This window comes from Topomyia yanbarensis, chromosome 3, assembly GCF_030247195.1.
Source record: "Topomyia yanbarensis strain Yona2022 chromosome 3, ASM3024719v1, whole genome shotgun sequence".
Taxonomy (NCBI): domain Eukaryota; kingdom Metazoa; phylum Arthropoda; class Insecta; order Diptera; family Culicidae; genus Topomyia; species Topomyia yanbarensis.
In genome coordinates, this window is record NC_080672.1 from 305,014,947 (window position 1) to 305,027,493 (window position 12,547).

Sequence of the window (12,547 nt, forward strand, 5' to 3'; positions counted from 1 at the left end):
TTATGTAGAAATAGCTTACTAGATAGCATAGGGAAGATACAATAATTATCTTTGTACTACAAAAACTCATTATTCCAAAAATAATCATAATTATAAAGATAGTCAAATATACACGCAATCTCATATTCGTACAGTACACATATTTTTTTCTCAAATCAATTGAAATTACTAGATTAAATATTCAATGCGGTAGCTTTTGTTTGTAATTACAGTTTTCAATCGTATTAGAATGCTGACCACTAGTTTTGGTGTGTATTCAACATAAATTTTATCCCATTCTTCTAAATAGTAGTTTCTAAGATCATTCTCGTTATAATTCGGATAGTTTTGCACTTTTTATCCAAATACTCCCAATTATTTTTCTAATCAGTTAATAAACGGAGTACGCAGTAGAGAATCCATAACATTTAAACAATTTTAAATTTACTCTGAAGTATTTTGCACGCTTTATGCTTTAGGTTCTTCTCCTTATCGAATATCCAATATTCACTATTTCTTAGTAAAAGTTCCATTTTACGAAAGATTTGCTTTAAGATTTATTTTAAGATATTCATATTTAAATACACATTCTGATCCATCATTCCATCAATGAAGACCAAATTTCTAGCACTTCTAGTGGACCTATAATACCCCATACAATAAATCTACTGTCCCTGCGCTTAGCTGCTGTTATAAGACTATTACATCCAGGTCTGAGTTCGATTTTCTCCACTCGAAACAACATTCATTTGAGTCAAAGATGTTGAATTTGGACTCGTAGACAAAGTTTGCAATCTTTTCAATATTCCGATAAAATGTTTCAATGTTGTTTAGTAAATAAAATTCAATACATTGTTCTTCTCATTGATGAGCAGCTTCCTGCTCAGAATACAGGCATTGTAATTGTCCGTTCTCCATACATTGCGAGCCGTACCAGAGCAGACTTATACTTAAATGCTATGATTCAATTTATTTATCATGTGTATATCATTAATTACTCGATTTTCCCAAATTTTTCTAATTAAAAATCGTTTATCCCTCATCGTAAATTGTTTACAGTTAAAGTTTTTCGAAATATCTGCTCTACGTTTCGCCACATCAAAGCTTTTAATGACATTTTAAATAGTTGGACGCAATCTTTGAACAACTTCAAAGATTTCATGAAGTGATTTACCTTCATTTTGGTGAGTAATAATTAGTTTTCGTCCCATAATGGCAGTTAGTTTACTTTTTTAACCATTACGTTAATTTGAGGGAATTTCTTAAACTAGTGTAGAGGAAACTGTGCCAATGGACCTTTTTTGTTGTCATAAAATCTATTTTCCTAAGTACAACAAAAAAATAAAGAAATAACAGGTCTTAAATTACAAATTAATTGACTTTTCAAAAGTGTACGAATATGAAATTGTGGCATTTTCACACCAAGTAATGATTTTTTCTGTGTGGTGTACGGAAACTTGCACACTTTTGATTACAAATGATAAAAAAATGACAGATGATGATTCTACTGCCACATTTACAAAACGATACCTATATTAAATAGCGCAAACATTTATGAAACAATATTGAACATATACACTAGAGGTGTACGAATATGAGATTGCGTCACTGTACATACACTGAAAAAAATCCAAACGGTAATTCTATTTGCTTCAAACCGTTTAAAATTCATTTGAAGAAGAAATGCTATTGTTATCACGCACACATACCTTCTATGTGTCAACTGTATAAACTATGTATGCACACTAGAGTGGCTCGAATATGACATTTTTCAGCACAGCACTTTTTGAGTTCCTTTTGTGGTCCCAAATGCCTGTGCAAAATTTGGGAGCGGTCGGTTGCTTCCCGGGTTTGCGCATTGCGACCAAAGTTTGTATGGGATTTTATATGGGGAAATCAATTATTTTGCATTTACGTTAATAAAGTTCGCTATTTCATTCAATATGAAAAACCAGCTCTATAAAACTATAGTTCAAACCTTGGTTAACAACTTTGTCGAAGACGGTAACTAGCTAAGAGTTTTCAAAAAATAGTTATAACGATTTTAAAACTTATGGTTCAATCCAAATGCTTATTATTATTTCTTCCAACACTGTCAGTACACCACGACACCGATACTTTAAACTTAAATAAATGAGAATTTAGTCATCACAGACACTTGGAACCTTTGAATGGAATGTTCAGAATGAATTGCTGAATAACGTAGACGTAGTCAGGAAATAAAAATAAGCGGGCGCGGGGGGGGGGGGTGTTGGCCACTTCCCAGATCACTTTTTAGATAGTTTAGTATAACATAAGGAGCACACCTTCAACGCAGGTTTATATCGCCGAATTAAAAATTAATCTCGCGTGTTTGAGTGCTACTCTTTAAGAGCTCTACTGTTACCTCATTTAAAATGGTACAACGGTTTATGTGTTTTACATATTTTAAAACCCTATTTCTTAGCCGTTCAGAGCCAAAATAAAAAAAAATGCATATCCTTAGATTCCTTGAAATCTCGGAATTGTTTCTATTGACGTTTTCGTTTGAGAATCTAGGAACGAAACCAGGATAGTTACTTCAAACAAGCGTTTTTTGATGAAATTGAGTTAGGTTCACGCAGGTGGTGATGTTGGCGAACCAGAAACATACTTCAGGTTAGAACCCAACGCGATTTCCAGACCTGAGTTAGTTTTTGTATCAAGTAAAAACAAAACATAAATTTGCAGGTGTAAATCCTAAATATTGTAAATATTATTTCCCACAACATAGATTGTAGTATGATTCATATTTGGGTCTCAAGATATTGAGAAAGTTCAGTCGTTAACATTTACAAGGACGTAATGATTCTTTGTCTTATACAAAACAATCTTAAAAAGGGACTGGGGAGTACACAAGCCCCCCTCTCTTCTTTTCAATTTCTGACTACGTCTATGTTATTCAGCATTTCATTCTGAACATTTCATAACAAGTCTCTGTGATGAATATATTCTCATTTATTTAAGTTTTTAATGTCGATGTCGGTGGTGCACCGGCAGTGTTGGAAAAAGTAATCAATTTCTGCATTTGGATTTTACCATAAGTTTTAAAATCGTTATTACTATTTTTTGAAAACTCGTAGCTTGTTACGGTCTTCGACAAAGTTGTTAACCAAGGTTTGAACTATAGTTATATAAAGCTGGTTTTTCATATTGAGTGAAATAGCAAGCCTTATTAACGTAAATGCAAAATAATTGATTTCCCCATATAAAATCCCATGTGAACTTTGAACGCAATGCGCAAACCCGGGAAGCAACCGACCGCTACCAAATTTTGCCCAGGCATTCGGGACCACAAAAGGAACTCAAAAAGTGCTGTGCCCGTTAGTTTTAATCATTTTGAAGTTTTCCCATACAACCACGAGCCACTCTAATGCACACACATAAGTCATATGTGCATATTGTTATAGAATGGGGTTTTGTGTGCCTAATAGCTATGAAATGTGAATGTATCAGGAATCAGTAGCGTCTGGCTCAAATGGCACGTTCCCCATGTTGATCGGAGATTTGTGCCTTGCCAAGAATCGTCTTTTCATCATTTTACTGATGAGAAGGATTGGGGAAGTGGTAAGGTTAGAAGTAAGGAAAACAACGACACATAACAATTAAAACAGAGCATTCTGCACCCCCGGAGTGATGCTGAACGATCTGCAGGTGCTACAACAGCAGGAATAAAACTTCCAACCCCCGGAGGGATTTAGAACCTCTACTCAAACAGTGAGCGGATATATCAACACCCCCGAGGTGATATTGAGATAACAGAACGACAACACCCCCGAAGAGATATTGTCATTCAAATACGGCTAAAAAACTATAGCTCTTTACCACACTGGGTTAGGAACAAAAGCATATCCTTAAATTTCAGCTCTCTGTACATAGGTTCATCTATGTATGGAGAACCAAAAATCCGGATGCGCAATTGAATTAATACAGGGCAATTGCATATCAAATGATATGATGTTCCGTAATCGGATTCACAAAGATCACATGAATAATACTCAGCGCGCTGAATAGTAGCCATGTGATAATTGAGTTTGCAATGTCCATCCAGTCAGTGTCCTGACCAGAATACTGCAGTTGTGCTTGGAAAAATGCAACAAATTTCTTGACATTTTCGGACTCACATCCGGCAGAAAAGCCTTTGTTTGAACGCAAGTTTGCAAGCTACGCCAATGGTTGGCATGTTCGAATGCAGCCCAAGAGCGAATCTTGTGCTTTATCCAACTTATTGACAGTGGTAGAACTGGTTCTGGACCAACGAAATCAGTCGCAGCGCCAGCTCTAGCCAATTCGTCCGCCCATTCATTTCCAGTAATACCGGAATGACCGGGTACCCATAGAAGGTAGATAGCATTTGAAATGCTAAGTTCTTCGATTTGAGTTCGACATGCGATTATTAATTTCGATCTCGAATCTGCCGAACTAAGTGCTTTCAGGGCAGCCTGACTGTCAGAGCAAAAATAGATTCTTTTACCGAAAATTCCCTGTTGAAGTGCGGATTGTACGCCACAGAGAATCGCAAAGATTTCTGCTTGGAATACGGTACAGTATCTACCAAGCGAATGAGATTGGTTTAATCTCATCTCATGACAATAGACACCAGCACCGGCTCGGCCCTCCAACAAAGAACCGTCCGTGTAACAAACTACGTATTCTTCAAGTTGTCGCTCCATCCAGCCAGACAGCCATTCCTCACGAAGAGGAATTCTCACATTGAAAGTTTTAGAAGGAAAACTACATGTGAGTGTAAGGTCACTGGGAGCAAGTGTATATTCATCCCAAGTAACCATTTGGGGCCACAGTCTTGTGTGGCTAGTTACACGATCTATTGGGTTACTGTTCCAGAGCCCAGTAACCTTAAGACGGTATGCACAAGAAAGTGCTTCTTGTTTCAGAAACACATGTAGTGGTTTTATGTTCAAGAGTGCCTCGAGGGCAGCAGTAGGTGTTGTCGAGAACGCACCAGTCATCGCCATCAAGACCATCCTCTGAAGATGGTTTAACTTTGATTGGATTGTCATGACTTCTCCCTTCTGCCACCAAACAAGGCACCCGTATGCCAGTATTGGTCTAACAATTGTTGTGTAGATCCACTGAATGTACTTGGGTTTGAGTCCCCAAGATTTGCCGAAAGCCCGTCTACATTGGCCAAAGGCCATGCAAGCTTTCTTGATCCTGAAATCGATGTGAGCTGTCCAATTAAGTTTTGAGTCGAGAATTACCCCACCGTACTTAACTTGATCTTCGACAATAATTTCAGGGTCAAAAAACTGCAATGGACGAGCTCCGGTTGTAATCCTTCGTTGTGTGAAAAGCACCATTGAGGTTTTATTTGGATTAACTAATAGTCCAACACGAAGACACCACCGCTCAACAACACATCGTCGTGCTATCTTATGACAAACGCCATTTTGGGGTAAACTGAGTTAGATATGCCACATTACTTGTTTGAAAAATCTCTACAAAGTGGCATTTTCAGAATTTTGAACTTCTACTTGGTTACTTAGATACAGCGAGAAACATGATGAGAAATTGTGAGTTGTTTGCCTCAAATCACTGTATCTAGGAATTTGCTCAAGTTATATTGAAGTTTTGAATGTTTTTATGTCTGAAAATGTCTGAGGAACACAATGGCATAAACATTTTCAAAAGAAAACTACACGAGTTATGAGAAAAACACAGTTTTAGTTTTAAAGTGGAAATAAAGGATATTTGGCAACACTGTAACCAAAAATAACTATTTTTCTAGACTCCCTGACTCATTTCCTTCAAAATGCATTTCACCGATTGTTTATAGACTATATGAATGCAAAGATGTGAATAAAAGTTAAAAATTGATGATTTTTTTCTATGGAAAAATTTTCATGCACGATTATGACACGTCATACAAATTTTGTCATCAATACACGCCTATGACACGTGTGAGTGCGACTTTTGTTTACATTCATAGTAAAAACTCGCAACATAGTCAAGCGATCTTCGTAATATTTGAGAGATTAATGCAGAATAGATAGAAGCATCAATTGTCTTCTTTGGATTGTTTATGCCATTTATAAGTTTCAAGATATTCAATCTCAAACTTTAAAAATCGTTTTTCTCGAAATGTGCTAAATGGCGCTTGTCATAAGATAGCACAACAGCGACGACATAAGGCTTGTTGCATCAAATCAAAAAGTGTGTTAATGCAAATACCGGTGATCATTATATGATAATCATCGGCGAAACCGTACGTCGGAAACCCAAGCTCATTTAGTTTTCTCAACAAGCTATCGGCGACAAGGTTCCATAGAAGTGGTGACAGCACACCACCTTGAGGACATCCGCAGACACTCAGTTTCCTCATCTCTACTTGTCTTAACGATGAGCACAGATGTCGGTTGCTAAGCATTGCGTGTATCCAGTTCGTGATATATGAAGGTACTCCATGATCTCGTGCTGCTTCCAAAATGGATTCGAAAGACACGTTGTCAAAAGCACCTTCAATATCGAGAAAAACTCCTAAACTTGATTGCTTTTGTGAAAAAGCTTTTTCAATGTTGTAGACAACATTGTGTAACAGGGTGGTAGTAGACTTCCCCCGCTGATATGCATGTTGCATTGCATGCAGCGGGTGCTCGCCCAAGCTACCATCCCGAATGTAGTGGTCGATTAAACGTTCCACTGATTTGAGAAGGAAGGAGGTCAGACTGATCGGTCTAAAGCTCTTTGCCTCCTCATAAGTGACGCGGCCACCTTTGGGAATGAATTTGACAGTTATTTCCCGCCACGCTAATGGAATGTATCCTGTTGCAAGACTGCAAGTAAGAACCTTTTTCAAAATATGCTTGAAGTGTTCATATCCTTTTTGTAGTAGAACTGGAATAATTCCGTCCTTTCCCGGAGACTTATACGGAGCAAAACTTTTAATCGCCCATTTGATCGATTCGGTTGTCACAATTCTACAAGCAAATGCCCAAGAATCAGAACTGCCTGAAAATAACTCAGGGGCAGTCGTCAGTGATGGCTCCGTACAACCTGGAAAGTGTGTGTCAAAAAGACAGTTGAGTACTACATCTTCGTCAGACGAGTATTCACCATTAGCAGTTCTAATGGAACTGACATGAAAGTCTTTCGATTTCGAAAGTAACTTATTTAATCTACTAGTCTCGTTGAGACTTGAGACATTTGTGCAGAGGCTTTTCCAACCACTTCGCTCAGAGGATCGAAGGGCATTTCTGTATGCTTTGCGAGCCAACTTAAATGCCTCCGACCCGTCCCTGCGTCTGCGATTCCAAGCTCTCCTACATAACTTTTTGAGTTGAACAAGTTCGGTATTCCACCAAGGTGTTCCTCTAGAAGCACGCATAACTCGAAGCGGACAAGCCTCTTGGTATGCTGATACTATGAGTGAGCTTGTTTTATCCACGACCTCATCCAAATCACTTGGAGATTCAATCGTCGGAAGATACCCATGAAACCTAGTCGCCAAGCCCTCTTCGTAGAGGTCCCAGTTCGTAGATTTGGGATTACGATAGGTGACGATATCTAGCGAGACGTTTAAATGATCAAAGACGATGTACTTATGATCAGATAACGACGGTTCGAGCTCGTTTGGTACGAGCCAGTTTGTCAACTCATGCGTAATACTGTCAGAGCAGAGAGTTACGTCTAACACCTCTTCTCTGCCAGCTCGTGCAAAAGTTGGGCGGTTTCCTGCATTAAGAATGTGCAGATTTGTACTACTTAAGTATTCCATCAATTCGGTGCCTCTCAAATTGATATCAGAGCTGCCCCAAATTATGTGGTGGGAATTTGCATCACTGCCGATTATGAGAGGAAACCCATTTCTGCCACAGTATGATACAACCCTTTTGAAATCATCAGAAGGTGATGGTTCATTATGCGGCAAATATGCCGAACAATAGACGTATTTCTTGTTTATGTTGTCAACAGTCATATTTACCATGACAGTACAAATATCACGAGTTGTCAGGTCCGATATACGACAAGCGTCAATTGCACTATTCGCAAGTATACATGCACGAGGCATTTCACGTGGATTTGTCATGCCATTTTTGTTGAAAGCTACGAAGACGGGGTTAAGTAGCTTTCCAACATAGAAGTTTCCTTTATGGAAATACGGTTCTCTAACCAAAGCTATGGAAGCTTTCCCTTCCTGCACAAGGCGAGATAGATTCATAGTTGCTGTACGTTTATGCTGAAGATTAATTTGTGCTACTCTAACCATATTCGATTACAGCACTACACATTTCATCATCAGCACTTGTTGTACAGCAACTAGAAGATACCAAACACGTTGGCTTATAATCGCATATAGCGAACCCCGAAATGGGTATTAGGGACATGAACATCATTTGAATCCCACGATTTGCGAAGAAACGAATTAGTTTATACAGTTGACACATACCTTCTATGTGTCAACTGTATAAACTATGTATGTACACACATAAGTTATATGTGTATATTGTTATAGAATGGGGTTTTGTGTGCCTAATAGCTATGAAATGTGAATGTAAGATTAATATTTCTTGTAAATACATTAGGTTTATATGCCAGCAAATAGTGTCTATATGCCTCCGTTAATTGCAAAAATCTATGTGTAAAATCAATAGGCATAACGTTTACTTTTTTTGAGTGTACGCACTGCTACGCAGTATTCTGGAATATGGAGTTACCATTTGAGCACCGTATCACACCGTTCACATTAATCGTCTTGAGCTGGAACAGTTTTGTGTTTCGTCGGATGCCCTGGCAAAACCATTTAATGCCCTCTCATCAATCTCTCTACGCTGCGAGAAAGGGATATTTTGCTGCGACGAGTTTTAATCTTCGACGACATAGATTTCCCTGCGCTATTAGCAAAGCTTGATTTCAAGGTTCTGGAAGATCTTTTCGGTGAAATGATTTCTTCCGGTACAGTATCCAACTCATGGCACGCAGTACGGCCAGAATAATCCACGGGATGGTTGCTGTCAGCACTTCAACAGCGTTTATCTTTTTTATTTTTAAATATAAGTAATGCGTCGTTCAAATTGAAAATTGTCTGTGCGAACTAATATTTTATTTCGAAGACAATACACATAAAATCAAAAGTGGTGGAACAATACTTGTATTTGCGGGTCCAGATCACTAATGACCAATTAAAGTAGCTTTGATCGATTGTATGTCGTTTCCCGGAATACCATTTCCCGGAAATCCATTTCCCGGAAAACCGTTTCCCGGAATATCATTTCCCGTAATGTACCATTTCCCGGAACGTACTTTTTTCGGCAATTTGTTATACTATTGAAATCTGAAGTACTTTGAGAACATTTGCATTTAGAACTATGTTGATACTCAAATATTTGTTTGGTTCCCTTCACAGCTTGTCTTTGCTCGCTGATCATGTTAATGAATTTGAAAAACTAATTCTCATGCACATGTAATTTTATTTGAAATCATTATCAATCAATCGAAGGTTCAGAAAATAGCTTATGCTAAAAAGAAGGCGATATCAAGGAAGGTCGTAATTTAATTTAAAATTAATAACGTTTCAAAAATATGCTACGAAAATTTTAAAGAAGGCGCATCCATTTCATTGTATTTATTTTTATTTGAATCAATGAAATTCTAAAATTATTTCCATTGATTTGTTATTGCTCCAAAGAAGGCCAATTCACATAAAAAAATTTAATACGAAGTGAAATTTAAAATAAATGAAGGCATTTTCAATGCACTGTTACTGTAAACAAATATTAGTGAGAATAAAAATCAATGAAAGTTCAAGAGTATTTTCAGAGAAACTTCATATAGATTAAAATAACATTCTACACAAAATTCCAAAGAAGAATGCATATTTATAAGAAGGCAGACAAATACATTCACTATCTATAAAATTTCAAAGGTTCCAGGAATATTTATGACTAAATTTTAGGAAATGTTTATATTTTTTCATTACCTTTTACCTAATCTTCATGAAAATCAATCAAAATGCTGCCAACGTTGTGGAAAACACTGCCTTTTCAATTTCAAAAATGGCCGCATTTCGAGGCGTTCTAAATTGATCGTTACGAATTTACACTATCTCCTGTAATGTTTGACCTAGTGTCAAAAACTAGTTTTTTCTTCGATTCCTTAGAACGATAGCAAGTGACTTACGTAGAATTTTTTTTCGTTATTTTAATTTTACGCGAACCGCTGAAAATATCATCTTTCAATTTCATTGCTTTCGTTTCTCTTAGTCTTAAATTTGTTGAAAATGGCCAAGAAAATCAGATCATAATACAGACATCATTTATTACCTAAATTCTTCGTACGTCGCTGGAGAAAATAATTTAGAATATGCTGCGAATATTTCAAAGCTCGTGGTTTGAAGTGGATTTGAAAAAATAACGCGTTTGAAGTTTTTAGTACGCTTGGAGTTTACCTAAAAACTATAGGACAGAATTAATAATATATACAATTATTATATCATTTTATTTCAATAACAAAATTTCCAAATCTTAAAAATTCTACAGTGGTGTATTATGCTTTTCACCGAAGATTACCACGCGAAGGAATCGATTCGAAATTGTAAAAGAATTGAAAATATACCATTTTAACTGAATCCGCAAAATTTGGAACAAATATGAGGCAAAATATAGGGCCTGTTAGTCAGGAATTAGACGGTCATGAATTAATGAAATTTATTCACCTCTTCACTACCTGCGGTGGGAAAATTGGAAAGTATTTGTTTCTATTTTGGTACCCATTTAATTCATTGATATCCCATCCATTTGGATGGCTTTTATTCCCCCCTCAATTTTTTTAAATCCTTCCAAGTTTCTTTTTCGTTCAAAACCAAAAGCCGTTCGTAAGCTGTTCATATAATGATCAATTTAAATAAATTTTTCTAACATCGCGGTATCGAAAAGATTAAATCTTTAGAATGACAGTTTTGCAATCTTGCCGCTATCTTGTTTTTTTACCACAATAATCACTCAAGATAAAAAAAATATTTTTCGGGGAAATGGTTTTCCGGGAAGTGGTACATTCCGGGAAACGATATTCAGGGATATGGTACATTTCGGGAAATAGTTTTCCGGGAAGTGGTATTCCGGGGAATGGTATACCGGGAAATGACGTACAACCACTTCGAAAGCTATGAACAAAAAGTGCGACGCGTCTATAATTGTTCCGTAATCATAGTATGGAAAACAAAGTTTGCTACATCTTTAGTAGAGATGGATCAAATATTCGCTGATTTTGAAATAAGCCTAATATAAGGTATACAAAAAAAAACAAAATAAAAGAATTTACCTATGATTTTATTTAAGTCGACGAATTTTTTGATTACGTCGCATCAAATAATTAAAATTGTGCTTCTTACGGATGATCATTTTGCTGTTCCCCGGCAGTAACCGATTACGATGATGCTGAGCCTCCTTCAGTGGAAAAAAATCTTTCGCTCACAACAGTACTTGCTGGAGCTGAAAGGTAACGCTTAGCAATTTTCAATGCTTGTGGGTATTTGTGTTTGTTTGTAGTCAACCAAGCATAGGGGCTTTGTTTTCTATTTATATTTTTCCTGAAAGATACTATTCCAACTTGTTTCTTATTGGGCAGATGGATGGGTCGATTGTTTGTTGTTGACTTGCTCCAATTTCTGCAGAGCACTTCATAGCTGAATCCTACTTGGACTCATCAAACGCAACACTTGTGATTTTGATGATGTTTATTGTCTAAATCTCTATACATACGCACTGGTACAGGTTTGTGTTTCGTCGGATGCCCAGCAAAACCGTTTACTGCGCTCTCATCAATCTCCCTACGCTGCAAAAAAGGGATATTAGGCAATCCATTAGACGTTTCTTTGACAATTCAGCGGTGGGTTCTGTCAACAAGTCTACTCCTGCGAACAGAAAAACTCGTCCGACAAGCATCTTTCGTTAGTCCGATTCGTTTGATGTTCGACCGAATCCACGATATTGTCGGACGTTGCACCCCTCGGAGTAACGTCAGAAGAAGTAAATAAGAAATAATCAGCCGATCAGAAACGTCTCATGGATTTTTGCTGCGACGAGTTTTAATCTTCGACGACATATATTTCCCCGCGCTATTAGCAAAGCTTGATTTCAACGTTCCGGAAAGATCTTTCCGGTGAAATGATTTCTTCCGGTACAGTATCCAACTCATGGCACGCAGTACGGCCATTATTTTAGTCTGAGCGAACTAATATTTCGAAGACAATACACATAAAATCAAAAGTGGTGGAACAATACTCGTATTTGCGAGTCTAGATCACTAATGACCAATTAAAGTAGCTTTGATCACATTGGCCACCTATAGCGGTTCTTGAAACCCGCTGGGAGCTGTCCAAGTTCACAAACTAATGTCACACCTATTTCACAGGGAATTCTTGACCGATTTTTACAAACTTGATTTCAAACGAAAGGTACACAATCCATTGGCTGCTATTGGATTTCATTCAGATCTGACTTTTGGCTCCGGAGTTACAGATTGGTCACTGTGGTCCAATAGGAACTTCCTATATAAACCGGTATAATCGTAATACCTCAGAGGTTCAAGTCTA

The 12,547-nt window shown here is 37.3% G+C and overlaps 1 protein-coding gene across 2 annotated transcripts in view; it reads left to right on the forward strand.

Annotated features, from left to right (window-relative positions):
* The window catches only part of LOC131693239 (uncharacterized), a 41,792-nt gene that overhangs the window by 13,372 nt on the left and 15,873 nt on the right, over window positions 1–12,547 (forward strand). The gene's annotated exons all lie outside the window — the stretch shown is intronic.